We start from the raw sequence: 19,013 nt of genomic DNA, 5'->3' as shown, positions 1-19,013 counted from the left end.
ACTATTTTTCTAGGTGGTTTTCGTTAGCATTAAGAGGGCCTCAACAAATGCAGAAGTTGCCAATGGCACAAAAGAAAGAAAATGAAGTCAACTTGATGCAAACCTCCAGAGATGACACCAGAGGGGTCGAAAGAAGCCCCATCAAACGAGACGGTCCGCTTCTGCACACCACTGTCGAACGCCACAATACGGGCATCGTCAATCTTGGTTGTGACCAGCGTGGTGCCGAACACAAACTTCATGGCGGGCGCCAGGTGCGGTGGGTAGTCAACGAGGGACTGCGCTGAGAACACGTTGTCTCGGCCAACCTAGAAAACAGTGCACCTGTGTTGTATTCATTCGAGCCGAATGCTTGAGTGCACAGTTGATGTAAAAAAAAAATTCAACGATTACGATCCTCCCCAACGCGAAATTTGAGTGCAGCTCTATATGTGTTTTGTTTTCATTTCACAATATATCGGCTGGCACAGACAATCTGTATCGCGCGACACATTTTTAACGGAGCGAAGTGTAGTGCGGCTGCCTCACTAAACGGGAGATCATGGCAGGCAGCACGTGGGCAGCATGTCGGCACGATTCGCAGCAGCCGCCACAGACAGACTTTCACTCATGCAGTGAGTTGTTTCTATATGTGGTATCGCAAGTCTTCCACAGCACTGCGCTTTTCCTCTCGCACTTTCGCCATACCCTCCTCCACTTTCCACCTCTATAAGAAACTCTTTCCACCTCTGAAACTCTTTCCACCTCTGAGAAACTCTATAATAGATTTCCAGTCCCTCCTGCACAAGGTGTCACTGACGCACATACTCTCAACAACCTCCAGTTCGGGTGCACATCTCGGTGAAGCCATTGTGCTTGCTGTAGTGATTGTGGTGCCATCTAGCATGCATTTGGCAAATTTGGGCTGTTGCTGCAGAGGATTCAGAACAGCTTTACAGCTTTTGCTATCTTCTTTTCTTTCTTTTTCTGCATGTTAGACATCACACAAGAAGCTTCAGACGAAGTGAAACGAAGCAGTGAAAGCCCAAAATACTGCTTAGTACAGTTGAACTACTAAGTCAAACCTTGATATAGTGAAATCATATGAACCACGGATATACCTTTGGTATATTGGATGTTTGTTGGATGTTTTGTATATTGGACGTGCTGGTAGTGTAAAAAGATTGCATGTAAATTTTACTCTATCAGATAATTTGTTATCAGTCAACTTCCGTTAATTCGACTCTGACAGGACCGACAAAACTGATCGAATTATCCGGCGAGTCGAATTAAGCAAATTGCATAAAAAATGCCAAAACCCTCTGTTGATTCATTTGGTAGTATTTTCCCAATTCTAACAACCCCCCAATCAAATGTGCACCCACTTTGTATGTGTCGAAAGCAGAAAGCTTTATTAGAAATGACATTAAAGCTCCTAAACAAAGTAGAAACCTAATGCACACCTGATTTCTTGCAAAAAGAAAATGGGCAAAGGTCTACTATGACTTGCACAGCGACGAACAGTTTCCTAAAGTCAGCTTCGCCACAAGACATCTGTGCTAAGCGGTAAAACATACGACCCCTGCAAAAGCAGTTTTGGTTTCATGCCCAACTGCACTGCGCAGGCAATTTTCGGCTAAATTTTCTTTTTTAAAAGGCATGCGTTAGAATCAGGTACTGTAATAAGGACATTGTGAGCTACAGTACTGTAATTGCTTGAAAATCTTCCTAGAGTAGGCTGAAAATAGGCGTTTTTGACAGCGGATGAGAAGACGTATGTTCAACGCATTCACTGTCCCTAAGCTCCACCAGGACTGCCGCTGCCACTAAGAATGTTGCTATCGGAATCACCACAGGGGTCAGGCATGTACATGAAGACTGGCCAAGTTTGAATTGTTCAGCGAAGGCCAATTTTGGGATCGAAAAAATGAAAGTTTTGGGCCCATAAGAATGCATGGTCACTGAACCATGCATTCCGGTGAGGTTAAAATAACCGAAAAATCGAATTACCCGGAGTCGAATTAACGGAAGTCTACTGTATAAGGGTGCATTGTATATTGAGCTTCGACTGTGTTGCTAGTAAAATTTATCATGATTACACATCTCACAGGCTTATATGGCACGCAAAAGGCTTCACGAACCACTGCAAGCACTAAGTACAATGTACTAATGCATATTAATAAAACTGATCCATACATTAGCACTACCAACAATGTTTAAATAACACAGACAGGCAAGCACAGTAAATGAGAATGATAGCTTGTTTATACACGAGAAGGCCGAAACATTGGCTCAGGAATGCAGGCTCTTACATGCTGCGTTGCAAGGAGAAAAGTAGGTAACGGAGAGAAGCATGATTGTGGCATTGAAGCGGATGATTGCAAGGCAGGCTGTGCGCACTATCATGCGTTTCTTTGCAATTACAGTTGAATCTCGTTAATTCAAACGCGAAGGGGCCCAAAAATATGTTTGAATTAAAAGAAGGACTTGTTCTTGAAGTATTTGTGCACCATAGCACGATGGATGAATGGTGCGAGTCGTAAAATATCGCGGCATGCAAGCACACATCGAGTGAGGACCACGAAACTGAGCACACCGGCCAACGCACGTTTCCCCGATAATGGCAGAAAACGAAACTTCAAGGAGCAAGGTAACGCCAGGCCGGCGCAAAGGTGGGCGCGCGCGGAGGCCATCGAAGGTGGAGTTACGAGGGAGTTGAGAGAGAGGGCTTGGGGAACGTAGTTGGGAGGAAGGGCAGGAGGGAAGCGGATTCGCTTTTCTGCCAGCTTGATGGATGGCGCTAATTACTCTCTGCCACCTAAAGCACTGCCACCTAAGACTGCCACAGAAGCAGCGGAGTTGCCGAGGCTGGACTGGGCCTCCGCCATTGCTCTACGTGCTCGTGTACTTTTTCCTTAGTCTGCTGAAAGGGCAGCGCTGCATTTACGTTCTTCGTCCTGTGTTCTTGACGCGAGTCACGTCTTATACCTGTGTCACACGGGCACATTTGGAAGGCCTTCCAGTCGACGGCCTTCGAAACGCCACAACTCTATAGACTCAAAGGAGTTGTCGCGCTGCTACACGGCACTTTTCAAAGGCCATTGAGTGGTTCAGGCGTGTCTTGCAAAATTGTGTGGCGCTGCAGATCTTTATTTTCGTTTTCATGTCATGAAAAGTTAAACAACATTAAAACCACTTAAAAGCATTATTTCTTTTATGTGTGTTTACGCATTAAAAAAGGCACATGGAGTAGAGGGAGAGTGTACTAGGCAACGTGGAGGAAGGAATGAACACAAGCACGTCGCTGTTGTCGAGAGTATGTGCAGTTCGCACATATCAAGTGGCAAACATACTTTATTGAATAATTAATAACACTTATATATAGTATTTTTAGAGCATTTTGGTTTGATTTGTTCTTTCGTACCGTGAGTACGAGCGCACTGTGAACGAGAGGACATGTTCGCGCTGTTTCCGCTTCCGTTGCTCAAAGGCCATCGAGATTTCGATAGAGTTGTAGGCTGCTCCATTGACTCATAAACTATTGACTCAGCGGGCTTCGAAACCGCCTGTGTAGCAGCTCGAATTTGACCTTTGAGTCAAATGACTATCAGTTGGAAGGCCTTCGAAACGCCCGTGTGACACGGGTATTATCAAGATGACAAAGTCGTTTCCGCTGATCATAATCAAGTTGGTGCGCTCTGTTCTGGCAGCACCGCGTTTAAAAGGGCGGTGAATGAAATACTGGGTGTCGCCTTCGCATCCTTGTACTGTATTCAGGGTCTGTCTTGTCATGCAGAATCGGATATAACACACTGTCTCCAACAACCTTTTCATCGGGATGTCTTGGTTTAGACTTGTCATAGTAAAAAAAAAAAGCGCGAACGAGACCAAACCAAGCTAACCACAACGAGCATAAGCTAGAGCTGACACGAGCAGACGACAGTGTGAAACAAGCAGTCCGGCTGAACCAAACACCAGTACGAATATAGCGGTCAGGCGGGTCTGCATGACATCAGTTTCCTGCGCGTATGTCACTGTAGGGACCACTCTTATTCGTCTTCTCCGATCTCGTCTCATCTCGCTTGCCGCCACAGCAAGCCGCGAAAAATCGGCCCAGGACCGATAACTCCCGCAGCACGCGTTTTGCTGCTATACTCGCGGAGAACTTTCTGCGACTATGAAGGAAAAGCTACGGAGGCAACGCGCGCACAAGTGAGAGCGCTTCTGAAAAGAGGCCCCATTTTCATTCACATTAGTTTAAGCTGGGGAAGAGAAAACATAGACACCTTATTAGCAACCGTTAAACAAGACAAAACACGCCACTGAATGTAAAGTTTACTACTTATTTTGCGGCTTTTTTTCTTCCACATCTGAGCAAACACGAAACCATCGCATCCGAGCAACCAAAAGCACTTTGTCCGCAAGTACAGTATGGCTGGGGCATTACAGTGCGATGCAGAAATGGCGACCTTGCTATTTGAGAGAGGGTGAAATTTCCACTACCGTTCCTTTTTTTTCTTTCGCGCGTGGCATTGCGGGGGTCCCTCCTAAGCTTTTCCTCTATGGTGGCGTAAGAGCAACGCTGGTCAGAGGCGCCGACGCATGATTTGGCGCACTGCTGAGAACATTACCGGAGCACGGTATGTTCAAACTAACCGTCACAAATGCTTGCGCGTTCGAATTACCGGGCGTTTTCGGCCATTGAAATACACGACTTTGATGGGACCACAGCGTCAATCCTAACAAACAGAAAGTTCCAATTAAGCATGTTCAAAGTAACAAGGTTCGACTGTAGTTGTATGGCGCTTCCCTCACTTAAATGCTGCTTTTGTCAGCATGAACATAGAGGATGGAGTTGGCACCACATGAACCTGCTCGAAGAAGCTGCCGAGGGGGATGCCACTATTTAACACATAAATGAACAAATGCTGGGTGCGCACGCATCTCGCACCTCTCGCGTGACGAAACCCGAAAACAACCTTTACAATTCAGTGGCTTGGCTTGGCTTGTCAAGCGGTTTGGGTTCAGTTGGTGACCACTGAGTCAACCACTCGTCGCTAGTTTTGGTCTCAATGAGGCTCCCGTGACATTGCTGACGACCGTGCTAAGCATGTATAGAAACCAAAATAATCACTACTTCTGCTTGATGCAGTGTTGAAATTAGCATGCAGTCTTGCAGGCAGAGTCCGAATTATTAAATAGGACACCATAAGTTGTCTCTATACATCAGTCTCTATACATCAAGTCTATAGATCAGTCTCTATACATCAAGTATATTGGTCTTGTGGGGGAGGCACGAAGATATCTGCACTATCAGTTGACAACATTACTTCACTTCATTACTTCATTATTACTCAGTTATGTAACTTTGAACGCCTGAATAAGTCTCGATATTCCTGATTATGCTTGCTTGCTGGATATGAATGACTTTTGTGCATGGACACTCACCATGGGCTGCTGTCTCAAATATCTTAAAGAACTCTTTTTATTTGTAACATTCTGAAAACACTAAAAAGGTGAATATTTGACGTTATATGATGCTTATTATTTACATACAGCAAACTTTAAAGTAAAAATAAGTTAAAAGATGTTCAAAGAGAGAAGGATGAAGCTTACAAACTCACGCAATACCTACTATTATTCCTACAATGGATGATGTGCTGCAAAGGGTTGCACTTGTAGACGCAAGTGCCACACTTCTATCTGAAATTTTATATGAAACTCCATGCCCGTGATTTAGTTCATGACAATGAACAGTGCCATCAGCATGCTTTAGCTGCAAGTACTACTCAGGGTCTGAATCGCATACCAGGCTCTGGGCACGCTTGATCACGTGAGGTTCAACGTCGCGTCCTGTGATCTTGTTCAGCGGGATGATGGTCACACGGCGCTTTAGCCTACCATTCTTCAGCAGCAGCTTGCCAGTTTCCTCGTTGTCGACCACAATGTTGAAGAGCTGCACCGCATGTGAAATTGCAGTTTAAACCTCCATTTAATGATATCGACGGCACCGAAGAACAATTTCATGAAACAGAAATTTGATATATCAGAAACACTTAAGGCCAACTTAGGTTCAAACTGCATGGCCTTCCGCATGCATTCGGACGTGTAAAACTGCACATGTCACACACAGGTGCTTAAATTTTGGTTTATAATGGCTCCACGCGAGAAATGTAAATTGAAATTTGTGCTGCTGTGTGCAACATATGCAGTTTTCTGCACTCCGCACTCGTGTGGAAGACTGTGCAAACTGAGCATAAGTTAGCCCTAAAAGTACACATGCAAATCAGATTACATAAGTTCCACAGCAAAAAAAATATTCAATTTTTGCACTCATGAAGAAACAGGAGCTGTAGGTAAAGTCAACAATGAAAAGGAAATGTGTTTCAACTCAGCTACAACAGGGCAGCTGGCAGTGGCACCACCTAGTAAAACCAATGCTAAGATTGCAAAGCAAACACCCTGGAACAGGCAGTTTCGAAGGGGAAAAGACAAGCAGGAAGCACGGCTAGGCGTGGCATCTGGCTCGACGTCTGGCTCAACTAGTAAGCTTGGCTAGTGAGCTTGGCTAGTGAGCTTGGTTAGTGAGCTCGGTTAGTGAGCTCGGCTGTTGAGCTCGGCTGTTGAGCTCGGCTAGTGAGCTCAGTGCCAACATGATCACTCGATGCCACAGGGTGAAATATGAGCGCAGGCAACGCTGCCCGCGTTGCATTTTCCCTGGTATTTTTGAAATCGAGATTTCGAAGTATCCAGAGGGTTCGTTCGGCACAAATACTTTTCGAGCTAAGGGGTGAAGATACAAAGTGGTTGACATCGCGGCAGGAAAAAAGATTTCTACGTAACTAATATTTTAGGATATGCGAGTTCGAGTTAACGCGCTTTTATTGTAATAGGTGCTCATTTCATTTGAGCCCCCGTTGGAGCTTTCGGGCACCGCCAAAGTAACTGAAGCAATGAAGTAAAAATTAACTTCAATGGACTCGAACTTGAGCTAGTTGTTCTTGATCTTGGACGACAGGTACGTTGAGCACGATATGCTGACACAGAAAAGGCAAATAAGACAATATGGGCACTTGCATTAAATACCTCTGTCTTTGGTATTTGTAACAGAGACGACAAGAGAAGTACTAGTGTAGTCCCTATTGTCTCTCCCCTATGTCTGTGCAATTTGCGCTCAACATGTCTGTCAGAAAGCCGTCCGTAACAATTCCAAATTCTTCAAATCAGAGTCACAAATAACGCAAAGTTCAGTAGGATTCAAATGGAGTCAATTTCAATCAGCATGCTGTCAGCTAGTCCATTTCACTTATGCAGTACAGAGGAATGCGGCCACACACCTTGCCACCGGCAGCCATCTCGAGAGCGCGTGTAGCACGTTGGTCCTTGACCGTGAACAGGTCACAGACGAGACCATATACTTTCCGCCGGTCAAAGTTGCGCACGGGGTCTGTGTAATTGAACGACAGGTGCTGGTTACTGCAAAAAGCAATATTGAAAATTGCGGCGTTTAATATCCCAGAAACTGCACTGTGGTTTATGAGGGACGTTGTAGTGGAGGGCCTGGGACAAATTTAGCCCACCTGGAGGTTTTTTTATCGTGAACCCAATGTATGTCACATGAGCGCCGGCTGACGCTCATGCTGAATGGTACCTGAACAATCGCAGCGCTCAGAGTTCCGTCTAGAATGGCATTTTTAGTGGACGAAATGCATTATTCTTCCTAAATTTTCATCGGTGTCTTGTACAATGATGCAACTTGTGCATAAAACCATGTGTGCTGGTGTGAATCATCTCGGATTTCTTTTTTCATGAGTACAAAGAATCGTGTGTGGCAGCATTTTTTTAATGAAATTGAATCTTATTTTTAACAGTAGAGTGACTGTAAGGACAGACAGACGTCACCTCCAAGGGCTTTCTCCATAGGCAGCCCGGCAAAAGTAGTAAGAGCCACTAACGTGGCTTCCATGGTGCAGGTACCTCCAAGATTGAGTCACACATACTAATTTGCTGTTATAGTTTAGTTTTTTCTTAAACAAAACATAAAACCCATGGCTCTGACACAATAAATAAGAAAAAATTCAAATTTTTTCATTGTTACATTGTGACACCCAACATCTACCCCCTAAAAACAATAACACTTGCTTATTATCAACATCAGTCACGGCTACATTGTGACACCCTACATCTACTCATTAAAAAAATTATAACACCGTTTGTTTATCATCATCATACACCCTACATCATTATCATCAGCCTGGTTACGCCCATTGCAGGGCAAAGGCCTCTCCCATACTTCTCCAACTACCTCAGTCATGTACTAATTGTGGCTATGTTGTCCCTGCAAACTGCTGCACCCTACATCTACCCATTAAAAAAATTATAGCACCACTTGTTTATCATCATCATCAATCATCATCATCATCATCATCATCAGTAGCGGCAGTCCAGCAGTAGCCACAGTGTTTCGGGCGTCCGGTCGCCATTTCGCTTTTGTATGCGTGGGTTCAGGCATGATGCGAACTTTGTTCGTATGTTTGTCTCGAGCACACAGCACCACAAGGGCAATGCCAGCGACGTGCTTCAAGATGCTTACAACATTGCGTAAAAGTTATTCAGATCGACAACGGTTACCCAGCGATGCGACTGGCTGAAGTGGCTGAACCTTTTGACAGTGTGCCCGAGGACGAGGCCTTGAATGGCTTCGAGTTAAGTGCAACAAATGTAGTGTGTGTGTGCGTGCATGCGTGCGTGCGCGTGCACTTAAGAGGAGCATTGGTTGAACTGTTACTCTGCCCGAATTTGCAGAATACAAAAATTTTGTTCATGGAAATTGAATGCCTTAAACATGTGTGCATACAACATACAGGTACGAGTTTACAAGCGTGCATGATAACGTTTCGCCATGCCGACCGAGTCAAAGTAGGTACGTCTTGTTCGTAGGAAACTCTGTGCCTGCAGACTCTGCGTCTATGCATTGCTGCTTCAATTTTCCACTGCATACTGCCCATGTCTTCGAAGGCAAAATAAAAGGAAGCGAGATGGCTGACCTCGCTTCAAAGATGTCGATGTTCTGTCGCAAACCATGAATCTCCCGCTGCAGCTGCTGCTTCTGGCTCAGGAGGTTTTCATCACGTCCTTCTTCATAGTTCAGCTTGCTCAACTGGGCCTACATAAACAGAACCAAACAAGTCTGCCTACTGTCTAAAACTTTGTAAACAAACAAACAAATGAAACCAAGCAATATGTTTAAAAACTGTTGGAACTACTCACTCTAAGAGTATTAACTGACAGTAGAGAGTAATGACTGGTAACAACTGCCTAAGTATGAGAGTTACAAATTTTTGCTATTTGATTAGAAAATTCTCGATAGTCGAACACCTCTACCACAAATGCCTCTACATTGAAATGACCTGTATAACGCAGGAATAATTCTGTCCCAGTTCTATTGTAAGCTGTGCAGTGCGGGGCCTTTACAACGAAGTGACTTGTATAACGAATTTAACGAAGAGCCGATGCTCGCCGTGACTCTCCCAATTTAAGAATCTTTGACAGGTGGCAAAGCACGACTTTACCATCGGCACCGACCACGGTCAACCTGCACAACAGCAATGATGGCTGCACGCGGAGCGTTGCTCGAGACAAGTAATGCACAGTCTGCGATTTCGTCTGTTGTGCAGATTGGTCTTCGATAAACCACCCGCCATAAAGACTTCTCTGGCACCTCTCTCCCTTCTTTTCCACGCCTCCGAACACGAATGGCCTGCACCTATAGCTCAACGCCGTGCCACCCTCTGAAACACGGATGGACCGTGCCAACTGTGCTGCTCCCAGATTGCTCGGTGGCTCCGCATTTCAGCAAACAGCTTAGTCACTCATGTTCGTGTGTGTTGGTTGCTTCGAAATTGTTGCTGGCCATGTGGTTTCTCAGCCTCGTTTGACTTGCCGCCAAAACGGAAGACGGCTGATCCGCCCACTGATCATCGGCAATGCACAACGTTGCAGTGAAAAGAAAGCGCACAGCTATAGATTTGGAAGATAATTGCTTCTAATCGATGAGGCCATCGTCGCAAACGTGCTTGCATCGAATAGCGACAGCGACGACAGCAGCGATGACGCATTAGAGCAGGCTGCCTGAACGTCGTCCTCACAGGAGGCCCGGTAGATGACTCAGTCCCTCCGAAACTTCATTTTCGCGAGGAACCTTCTGCTACATTACGTGGAGCACCTGGATTTCTTGGAGAAGGATGTCAGCAAGCTTCGCGTAAAGCATGCAACGTTGACAGACATAGGCTTTCCTCGTGCAAGCCAGTGAGAAGTACGTGGCGAGATGCTTGTGGAGACCTCGTCTCAGCGTAATTCTTTTGGATTTTTCAAGGTGACAGGGTGCCGCGGCAACCTTCTTGCATTTTTTAAAAGGCCCCTGATGGGGCCACCAACGCGATGCCTCGGTGGAGCTCGCATAATGCTTGGCACCCGTGACCCCTCTTTGCAGTTGTTATAGCAGTGCCATTCTTTAACGCCGACAGTTGTGGCTCGTTATACATGATCAGAGCGCCGAGGAAGCAGTTAAACAAGTCAACACAATCAGCAGCCGGATGGACGAAGGTGGTGGGGAGGGGCACTGGCCTCCCCGCCATTATAGTTTTCTCACAACAGCTCTGCCACTCCCCTATTTTGATTTTTTCATGCAACCCGGTATAACAATTATCGGTTATCCCACCATTTTGACGAGCTGCTGGCAAGGCTAGAGGCAATGGGACTCTTGGCCTTACGCACTAAATAGCAGCGTAGCATCCAATACTAACCCAAAGCAAACCTGCTCCTGTGGCAATCGCGCCCGTCATTGCCGTGTCCCAATATAGCACAAGAAAATTTTCTGTTGTGCTAGTATGAAATCAAGTTGCCATCATACCCTTATCGCATTGAGCTCTTTCTCGATGCCGCGGTTGGCAGCCTCGTCCTTCTGGTAGCTGGCCTCGGTCTTTTTGCACTCGGCCTGCTTCTTCTTCGCCTCTTCCTGCGAGTGCTTGAGCCGCATCTCCGTCTGGCGGCTCTCCGTCTCGGCCTCCGCAATGTCGCTCTTGGCCGCTGCATGGCGAGGGTGACAACACAGAAAAAGTGAGCAATGCAAGCTTGCGTTCCTTTTGACTTGCATGGCCGGAGAAACAGTGGTTTAAAACAAGACAAGAGCAGACGGCTCGTGGCGTTTGCCCTCGTCTTGTTCTAAAGCGCCATTTTTTCGCCCAAGTACGTACCAACCAACCTAAATTTAGCTCTCTGTCAGTCAACAGATTCACGACTATTGGTGGTTGGAGCATGCAATACTTTTCTCAAGCAAATTTTGTGGCAGGCAAACTGTCTATTTGGAACTCGACAAACGAGTTAGAGAAACTGGCATAGGTGAGTGGAAGACCAAGGATTCAGACGCCACATACTGTCAGGAATATTGCTACCGTGAATCACATAGTTTCCATCATTACTCGAGGTAGGACAATCGGTCTACTTCTCAACAGTGTTGGTAAGTTTCTTTAGACAATCATCAGGAAAAAAGTCGCTAAGTGATAATACTGATGAATTCAGTAACGTCCAACTTTGGGCGGGTTGGTTACCCATTATTATGCAGATTGTATTGAATGCTTGGAAATTAAACCATGTGCTGTTTCCTCCGAGATTATTTTCACATCTGTTAACATCATAAAAGCAACAAGCGGCCGATGCCGGCAATGTTTAGCGATGTATACAATTGATGCTATGTTTCTGCACATACAAGCTAAAGAAATAAAACTGCACTTTTAAACAAAATGTTGCCTTATAGAAAAAGTTTAACATCCCGAGCACAACGTAAGCAGGGTTGGCTATGAGTGCCCTCTCCTGGCGATGACATTAAATACAAGAATTGTTGCTTAAATGAGAAAGCAAACAACGTTCTAGGAATTTAGTAAAAGAGGCATTAGTAAAGGTGTATGCATAGCTGCCAACTTGTGAACTTTAATATAAATAAAAATCCTCAGTACATGACAAATGGGAAGGGGGGAGAGTGCGATAGCACATTTAGCCTGTGCACAAACATCTTGTCAGATAGACATAGACACTTTACAAGCAATGATTTACTTTTAGACTCGGCACACAATTAGCAACAATCTTGAAAGAGCAGAGGCTGATTTTTAGATCACTTCGTTGCTGCCGATTTCACCTACTTCAGAAACTTGGATAAATGAGAAACAGCACGCACACAAATGTTTACATGGACATGGCCAAAAACAACAGAAGGTGCATCAACCAGCCAGTCTCCACTCTACAGGAAATCGCCTGGATAAGCTTGTTCAAAGCAAGTACCCCTCTAGTGTATTGCGTCTTGTGCCGCCACAAAATAGTGGCACTGGTAGCGTCACAATTTTTTTCCTGCATGCATTTTGTAGCAATCTAGCAGCACCCCAGCCTTCAACACCTTTAAAGCTTTTTTTTGCGGACATGATGTATATTTCGTGGAACAACGCAATATAATTGCAGAATAAGCCCAAGTTTTTATGAAAAATTCGGGAGTCGGTAGGTATGTGGCACTCAAGAGGCTAGCAGTCTGGAACAGCGCAGTGCCAGCTGCCTCAGCAGTGTGCCGAAAAAATGTAAGATACGATATCCTTCTGTTCACCACTGCAGCCAACACACGCAACGTCACGTACCCCTCAACTGCTCGGCAAGAGTCGCCTCCTCTCCCTCGGCGTTGCTCGCGAGGCCAGCGCTGACCGCCTGGAAATGCTTGTGAGCCGCGGCCATGGCCTCGGCATCCTTCTCGCTCTCCTCGGCCAGCTCGACGAGCGTCGCCTGCAACTTCTCCACCTGCTTTTCCTTGCTCGCTATGGCGGTCTTATCCTGGTGGCAAAGAAGCAGAGCTTTTGTTTGAGCTGGTTGATCAGACATTCTGGTGTAAGTACTAAAGCACCAGAAAAAGAAAGACGCAGTAGCACACATTAATGGGACAGGCACCAAGTACCAGCTGATTTTATTCTTTGACGGAGACGAGCATTTAAGCCACAATCAATACAGCAGGCACCTTAATGAAGCCAGCAAAACAACAGATACAGTAGAATGCTCATCTCCTTCAAGCAATAAAATCGGTTTGGTAGTCGGCGCCTGTCCTGTTGACGTGTGTTTCTTCGTCTTTGTTTGTTTTTTGTTTTTCACCGTAATACTTATACTGGTCGGCACAGTCCTCCAGAAACTGCATAGCTAACACAGGAAAGAGCTCTTAGTTGACGACTTCCTTTCAACTTGACACCATTTCTTACCGTTCATTCATTTGCAGAGCTCGACGTCATGAAGATTCACTGGCACCACCAACACATTGCACGCAAGCAAAAAAAAATTTTTTTTGCAAGCTTACTGGCAGAAATTTTTCTCGGAGCGACGCCTTGGTGGAGAGCGTTGGATTAATTTTGGTACACAGGGTGTTTAAATGTGCACACAATGCATGGAACATGAATGTTCTTGTATTCTGCCTCCACCGGAATGCGGCTGCTGCAGCTGGGAATGGAGTCCACAACCTTACACACAGCAGCACAACACTGTAGTCGCAAGCCACCATTTTCTCACGTTACTCAGCAAAGATTGTTCTTGTGCTCTCTTTGCTTACAAGCATGTAGCTTGTTTACTCAACTATGGCTTGTCATTTACAAAGAATACAACAACATTACTCATGTTCTTTTTAACTTTTGACAACTGTTATTACCATTCAACAACTGCATGCTTATTTAATGCTCCCATTACACTACATCTAGCTTACGATAACATAAGCTCTTGACATTTTTCATCATCTCTCCAGTCTTTCCTATACTACTTATTCACCGGTGGCACAGAATTATATTGTGCCATCGTCGTGCAGTTCATCTTTTCCTAATACCACTTGCCAGGTGCACACAAAATTTACACCTGCACCGGTTGCAGTGAAGACACCGGCAGATTTAGAGCACTGAGCCGAGACAGCGTACCTCATCAAGGCTCTTCTGGAGGCTCGTGCGTGTCTTGTGCTCTTCCTTAATGCGCCCCTTGCTGAACTGCAGGTCCGAGTTGGCCTTAGTCTCCTCCAGCTGGCACTCCTTCAGGCGACGCTCCAGTGACTCCAGCTTGTCACCGGTCTCCTGTGAATCAGCGGGCAATCCGCAATGTCACGACCACAACAACCCGACTGACACCAGCCCAATTGGTGCCACTGCGAGACCACAACCGCTGCAGTCCCTTTTCCAATTATGGCTACTACTTTCTAATGCATAACTGCGAGTCGACCTAGTTGGAACAGATTCATTTTTTAACGAACTTCTTGTGCAGAAATCAAACTGGGACAAAGAAAAGGAGCAACACAAGGACGAGCGCTTGTGTCGCTTACTTTCCAGTCGGCAATGCTGTGGAGGTTACGCAAGGTAGTGCGGTCATAGAAGTCTTGCTCCGTGTTTTTCGCAGTGCAACTGTTTCTGGTATGCGACACTTTCTGCGGTGCAACTATAGTTAAACCTCAACATAACGAAGTGTGTTCATATGCAATTTCCAATACAAAAAAATTTCGCTGCCACCGCAAAGGAATACCGAGGCAATAACTGAAAACTCCAACGGACACTGATGGTCAAATGGTTTATTTACATGTGACTGTTTGCAAACACACCTCTTAAATCACGTGCAGCGTGACAGAGAGCGGACACAGAAGTGGAGCAGCGTCTTTGCTGACAGTGATTCGCTGGTGAATTCAGCGAATTCCAAAATCATGCGGCGCGCACTGCCCGATTTCAGGGGCCACAACTGACGACTGCAGTGTGAGCACAGCATATCGTACATTTGTACACCGACGCATTTTATGCTGCATATACTTCTGTATCTCAAGCGTACGTTACGTCAGCGCCCAATTTGGTGTTTCTTGTCGCCAACTGTCCCTGCCTCATGTGGCAATACAGTTGAATTTCGTTAATGCGACTCCAGTTGTGTATATTTTTCAGCTAATCCGGTTAACAGATGAAGAACCCTGTATCCCAGAGCGCTGTGCAAATCAAAACTGACAAAAACCCCACCGTCAGGTGCTGTAGTGATGAAAGGGGTCTATTGCTGGAAAAGCTTAGCCTGAGATATGCTTTCGCTACTATGATGGAGCCATTTCTAGGCGTGCGATTTCATTTCTAGGGTGCAATTTCACACAGTGTTGCTTGCACGATTTTAATATGCAATGCATTATTCAAGCTTGAAAATTTGGCGTAACAGCCCCGTTATGGGCCATGTGCAGCGAAATTGAGTTCTATATAGTTTAAAACTTCTAGAAAAAGTTCTTATTGTGCTGCCACCTCTCGGCTTCCATCAAAACTTTTTTTTCTTTCCTTATGATGTCTGCCATGACAGTAGTTTCATTTCATTTCATTTATTTTACCCTCAAGGTACACAGTACATTATAGAGGGGAGGGGCTAAGAGAATACAAAGTAAACATTGGTAAAAGTAACCAAAACAAAATAAATAACAGCAGTAATAATTCCAAATTTTGAGTTGACATCCGATGATAACGAACAGAGGTACAAAAGATAAATACAAATGTGATGTACACGATGGTAAAGAGGTTCGAAAAACATATTATGTAGAGTATATTTACAAAATGCATTGTTAACTTCTTTTATCATGATGCTGATGAAAACGCTGCAATAGAGAAAGGTATATACACATAGGCAAGACAAATGGTAAATATATCACAAAAGTTTGTTTTCAAGTTTCCTTGCGTGCGCTCACATACAAAGTTCGATTATGCTATGGGTGTATGCACTGGTTGCTCTGTTGCAAGTTAAACGAGCAGTGATTCCTCTCATCCGGACTACAAGCGCCGAACAAGAATATATCTGTTTCATCATACCTACTATTTTAATTCTTATCATAAGTATTTATGTAAGCCCGTCTGTATTCACGAGTTCTGTTTGAAATATGTAAGTCTGAAGATTTTAAATATGCAATAAAACATTTGACGCTGAAAGGGTTAACAATCTATCTAACATTTGATTACAGCAAGTTATCTCGCTCGCTTAATTTTTTTTCTAGCAGGTGGGCACCACTCAGGTTGCTTGCAGAGGCTCACATGGCATGGCTCACTTTTGCTGTGGCTGCGCGTCTCTGGGACCGTGTTCTCTAACGATACCCGTCATTTTTATTGTTTTTCTATTTTAGTCTTCCGAACGTTCTTATTGGTTCGGAAGTCTGCCGCACTGCTGTCTTTGCTCGGATAGCACCTTTGATGCAACACACGATAAATATGAAAAATGACACTGAATGTTTCAAAATATGAGCCCCAGTTGTGTCAAACCATAAACATAAGTTGCATAATTAATGCATTTGTTTAAAGACTAATTACGGCATTTTATAGATGTATTTAACAATAAGCCATGTATAAAACTGTACAGATTAAACAAAAATTTCACTTTGTTGTTACCTAAAAATTATTTACTTGTTTTCTCTCAAAATAAGTCACTCTCAAGAAGTTAAATCAGCAATAACAAAATTTTGCTCTCGGGGGATGCATATTTTGAAAAAGAATGTGACCTTCACAGGTCAACCCTGTGACAAATTGATGAAAAATGCAGACTTTTCTCTTTACAGGCCTGCATTTTTGTGGCCTTTTCTTTTTCCTAAATGATATGATACCAGGAATGCCTATAGCACTTTTACTGCTATTGTTGAAACAAAAAGTAGCAAAAGACATTGCATATTATTTATGTGCCAAATTACAAGATACTGCAACCTTTGTCATAACGAGCTACTGTATAAGCCAGAATACAGGTAGATATTTTTTCCCGGAAAGAAAGCAGCTAAAGTCGTCCTTCGTCTTATTATAGCGATCTTTAGCCCATTGTGAGTTATCTTCTGGCCAAGTCAAGATCAGGGGTCGATCTATATTCTGGATCGACCTAATTCTGGTTTATACGGTAAGTCGTCGTGGGCCCCCAAGTGGTTAAAACAGACACATCACGGTGACTGTCATGTTACACGACGAGATAGTGCACATCCTGATTACGGAGAGACTAAGAACAATTGTGGAGTGAAACACCAGGAAGTGCTGAGACAGTGTTGAAAAATCAGCCCTGACGGTGCACTTCACGAAGTGCAGGACACCTCTAGGCCTTACCTCATCCTTTTTACGCTCCATCGTGGCGATGAGCTTGCTCATGTCCTTGGTCTTGGCCTGCAGCTCCTCGACCGAGGCCTTGGACTGCTGAACGGTCGCCTTCATCTTCTCCAGCTTTTCCTTCGAGGTCCGGCTGAGCTCCTGGGCATAAAATGCAGAACATTATATGAATACAGAAATGTGAATGCCGCGTGAACTTAGCTATAACTATAATGAGACAGGAATGCAAGTGAGTGATCTTCAGCGTACGCCCTTAAACTAAATTACTGGTTGTTTCGCTTGGAGCTGGGATAGAACTTGAGTAGTGGACCAACAGCAAGAAGCTTGGCTCATTACTTATGGCAAGGCTTACATTGGTCCCAAATTAAAAAAGCTGCTAGTGGGAACTGTTCAACTTGACTACCCTGGGCAGCTGCTGTTCACTTACGTTACAAATAGGGTTCCGACTTTTCCATATGAGAAATTTGAAAGCCAGAAAAAATGCGATACCTAAAGACATGTGGTGGCGCCACCATGGATTTCTCAAATCAGCTGGCGGTGATGTCATGATTCTGGCGGCATCTGCCCAAGCTTAGTTAATTTCTTGTACTAAAAGATGGACTACATTGTATTCTAAAGTAGCCAACGAGTGAACTTATTGAGCCAGTATGGCCAAAGTACAAAAAGTACTTTGAAATCAATGTCCTCATATTGAGAAAACAATGCTATGGCACCAGCTTGAAATTTTTTAAAACTGTAATCATTTTCTCTTCCAATAACTAACCTAGTACCACATAATTAATGACAAAAAAAGTTTGGGAAAATACTTCATCATTTTCGATTGATTCAGTGTAACTCTCTGGTGTTCCTTTAACCCTTTAAGTGTCACCGACGTCCCAGTACACTTCCACGTTTCTGTCCAGCCATGTCACTGACACACCCATACATTCTCCAGTCTCTCCACTCGGATGTGTGTAGTAAGACAAAGTTGGTGAGCTTCAAGGTAGTACTGCCATCTGTAGTACGTTTGTAGAATAATTTTTTTCTCCTCTCTGTGGGTTTGCTCAGTATAGGCTTTTGCTAGCGCGGTGCGAAACGCGCCCCTTTGTAGGCGCTGGTGTGCTTTCTACAGGACAGCTCTGCCCTCTGTCGTGTCCCTTTCACCTGTTGCCCTCGTTGCTTTGTCTGGTTGAGTACAAGTAAACGAAAGCGCTCCTTCCTTGAGCATGGATGAGTGACCGCTTTGAGATGGCTGCTCGCGTGAGACCTTCACTCCTAAATAGAGTGGTGGCTCTTCCAACTACAAATACATGCCAAGCACGAACTCCAAAGATGAAAGTTTGTTATCGGAAGAAGAAGCCACTTCAACTGCATTGCATTCTGACTCTGACACGCCGGCAGCATCATGGAAGCATGTGCATCAAAATGAAACGAGGTTGTAGACAGGAAACGAAGGTATGAATGTGAGGACCATACCAATAATGCATTTGCCATTATTTGCATCTTTCTTTTCCGATAGTACAGAAGCAAAAATAAACAATGGTGTTCGGTTTCTAATGTCCAAGAAGAAAAGCGAATGCTGGGGGTGCGCCACCTCGGAAAAAAAAAACACTGAAAGGATTAAGTGTGAAAGAAAGCCTCATTATGTTTTCTTGTGCACAGACGAACTTTCAACCAAGCTTCTTGACAGGTTACTCAACTGTCCTCTTGTTTGGAAAGTGCAAAAGCCTGCACTGTTTTGCTTTTTTACCTTGATGTTGCCTGTACGAGGCTGTCTTCTTTGCCCGATTTGTCAGAAATGGAACTACACTTACGATGTCTGCTGTGCATCTTGCCATCTATCTAGCCGTCTATGGCGAGTATTTAAATTTTAATTTTCTTTCCCCGGAGGCACTACGCATTCTTCTTGCAGGACGC

General features: G+C 44.6%; 1 pseudogene; it reads right to left on the bottom strand.

Moving 5' to 3' along the window:
* LOC139055802 (structural maintenance of chromosomes protein 2-like) overlaps nucleotides 1-19,013 on the bottom strand; it is a 65,106-nt pseudogene that overhangs the window by 34,765 nt on the left and 11,328 nt on the right.

The sequence above is a fragment of the Dermacentor albipictus genome, chromosome 2, assembly GCF_038994185.2.
Source record: "Dermacentor albipictus isolate Rhodes 1998 colony chromosome 2, USDA_Dalb.pri_finalv2, whole genome shotgun sequence".
In the NCBI taxonomy this organism is placed as follows: Eukaryota; Metazoa; Arthropoda; class Arachnida; order Ixodida; family Ixodidae; genus Dermacentor; species Dermacentor albipictus.
The sequence above is the reverse complement of the archived record's forward strand: the minus strand, read 5'-3'. Positions and strand labels throughout refer to the sequence as shown.